Here is a 629-nt window from a genome sequence, read left to right as displayed (position 1 = left end):
TTAAACGACTGAGCCTCTGACATGGAAGATCACTGTGAGAGAAGGTGACTTTCACAAGCATGTTTAAAATAAATGATAATAGTAAATGAGTGTTATTTATTGTTGTTATTCTGCCTTAAAGAGCTGCTAAGTGAAAACATTTCCCACAATTCCCCAGTACTAGTTTCCCACGAGGGTGTAAATGCTCTTTCTAAGGCTTTCCCAAGAATGTTATAATTCTTCTGAAACACTAAATATTTGTCTTTCTGTCTCATCTTGGTAGGGATTTCCTCAGTCCTTATTGTCTTGTCGCCACATACTTAATAATCCAGTCAGGTATTGACACAGCAACAAGAAGATGCAGATCCCAGATAATCAGTGTAAACAGGTGTCATCACCATGTCACTGCGCTGCCTGTGCAGTTCCCTGGCAGACTCAGAAGTTGGCACGGTTGCTATAGCAGTGCCAGGGGTAATGCAATTAGATTGAGGTATGTCACCATAGAGATATCAGCCCTCACACTGCGACGTGCATTTGCTCCATTTGATTCTCACCTTTCTAGTTGGAATGCTCAGAGTGTGACAGGCTCCGGGGTGAAGTGGATACACCACAGATTTTTATATATATATGTGTGTGTGTGTGTGTGTGTG

General features: G+C 41.8%; 1 protein-coding gene across 1 annotated transcript in view; it reads left to right on the top strand.

The window, feature by feature from the left end:
- Positions 1 to 629, top strand: part of dnase2 (deoxyribonuclease II, lysosomal) — an 8,365-nt gene that overhangs the window by 4,051 nt on the left and 3,685 nt on the right. The gene's annotated exons all lie outside the window — the stretch shown is intronic.

This window comes from Etheostoma spectabile, chromosome 6 (genome assembly GCF_008692095.1).
Source record: "Etheostoma spectabile isolate EspeVRDwgs_2016 chromosome 6, UIUC_Espe_1.0, whole genome shotgun sequence".
NCBI classification, from domain to species: Eukaryota; Metazoa; Chordata; class Actinopteri; order Perciformes; family Percidae; genus Etheostoma; species Etheostoma spectabile.
Note: the sequence above shows the minus strand (reverse complement) of the source record. Positions and strands in the feature narration are given on the sequence as shown.